Genomic DNA, 2,262 nt, shown 5'->3' on the forward strand with positions numbered 1-2,262 from the left:
TTACAGATTTCATCCTTTAGGAAGAGTGATGAAATAAGACTTTTCAGGTTTTGTTATGCTTGGTTGAACCATTTTTAGAGTAGTGATATAGGAAACAGTGCTGGTAGATTTTTTGGACAGATGGTGTATTTTCTGATCAGAGTGGGATTCAGTTAGCGGTATAATATCTCACCTTTCCTCTAGTTTTTCTAATACCCACAGTTTTTTTCCTAAGAGACTCTACTCTTAAGTCTGTTTGGCTTTCAAAATGATAGCCTAATTATCTGGGGAAAGTCCATAGTATGATATTAATTACGAAAAGAAGATTCTGAACTCTGAGCACTTTTGGGTAAAGCCATCAGGTTTATTAGGAAAGTTTTGCAGCAGCTGCCATATAAATGACTATGGCAAGAGATGCGTAGAAACAGATCCCTGGCTGTGTGCAACAGTTGAATTCTAAGTGTTTATTGCTCTTTCTAAAAGAGCTGAAATTATGCATCAGTGTGTGCAGCTCTTGCTTTTTTTTTTTTTTCTTGCATCTGCTTGCCTAAAATGGTGTTCCTTTCACCAAGAAAGCTTGGTGAATATTCCCAAAGCACAGGATTTTATTGCATTGCAATTGTTATCTTGCTTTGGTAGTTCCTTAACACAGATGTTGCTTCAGTGAATCTGTGGTCTGTGTGTACTGGTGTAACACTTCCAAAACTACTCAGTCTTATACAAAAAATAGCAAGAAATCTTGTCAGAAGAGGGTCTGTCTCATAAAATTCAGTGTAATTATGACTGACAGGCAGAATGGGGTGCTACAATGGATCTGCTTTGAATGCTTCGGTGCTTCCTGGGTCCTTAGGGATTTGCAGAGAAATAGGATGCTGTATTGCTTAGCCAGGGAATAAGCTATGATGCTAGCTATGGTTTGGGTTTTTTTTGTTTTTTTGTTTTTTTTTTTTTTTTTAAAAAAAAAAGACTAATTGATCTAGGAGGTCCTTGCTGCTGCCTTTTTCCATTCCTTCACCATTGCTCTATTTCTGTCAAATCAACCTATTATTTTGGTTGAATATAGAATTAAATACATTTATTCTTTTAAATAAATTCTCAAGGCAAATTCTTACCCTTTGTAATAGTGTAATTCCATGTTAGTGGCAAGGTAAGCCTCAGGTTTACACAGTGCGAATCCCATTAAAAGCAAGAAGCTTTGCAATGGTGCTGTAAGGGATAAGGGATTTTCAGGAGTCCTCCACACAGACATATATGCTCACAAAGTGTTTCAGGGAAAGGTATAACGTAATAAAACTCTGATTGTTTTCAGATTATCCATGAGAGATTTTACAGCTGCTTAACTTGTTCATAATTACTTTTATGTACATCGTGCTCTCTTAAATAGGTATAGCAGACTGCCAGGGTAGTTAAGCATTTCCCCTCTGCTTTTTAGTCCCTGTGGGTGAACCCTCTGGACAAAGGCCTCTTCCCAGAAAGCAACTGGCTCACTTGAAGGAGGAGGTTTGTGGAGTGCAGACGAGTGCACACAAACAGCAGGAGATACAGAACCTATAGCACAGCAGAGATCAGAAAACGCTGAGAAAGGTGGAACTGACACATAACCAGGCCTTATGTAATAGAAAATATTTTTTCCTACTGACCAGAGGTGACTTTTATTGCAATTCAAGATTCCATTGAAAAAAGTTTGGACTGAGACCAAGCTTATATAAAATAAATTTGCACCTGCAAAGACACAGTGTACAGGCAGAATTAATGGGTTTTATTTCTGTTCTGCTACATCTTGAGTTTCTTTCACTTCAGAAAGTCTTATACTAGTTTTTGCTCTCAAAATCTGTTGTGTGGTGTGTTTTTTTGTTTTGTTTTGTTTTGTTTTGTTTTTAAGAAAAAGAAAAAGTCTGTTCTTGGTGGGGTTTTATGTACTTTTTAAGAAGAAAGATTCTAGTCAGTCTTGCATCAAAGTCCTGGCAGTCCTGGGATCCAACAGAATAGACTATTTCAGTTGAAAGGGACCTACACCAATCATCTAGTCCAATCACCTGACCACTTCAGGGATGACCAAAATTTAAACCATACTATTAAGGTAATTGTCCAAATGCCTCTTAAATGCTGAAAGGTTTGGGGCACTGCCCACCTCTCTAGGAAGCCTGTTCCAGCGTTTGACCACCGTCTCAGTAAAGAAATGTTTTCTAATGTCCAGTCTGAACCACCCCATGTGCAGCTTTGAACCATACCCCCGCAAGCCATCACTAAACACCCGGGGGAAATGCTCAGCACCTCCCTCTC

Source organism: Athene cunicularia (genome assembly GCF_003259725.1).
Source record: "Athene cunicularia isolate RWA chromosome 4 unlocalized genomic scaffold, athCun1 chr4_part1, whole genome shotgun sequence".
Taxonomy (NCBI): Eukaryota; Metazoa; Chordata; class Aves; order Strigiformes; family Strigidae; genus Athene; species Athene cunicularia.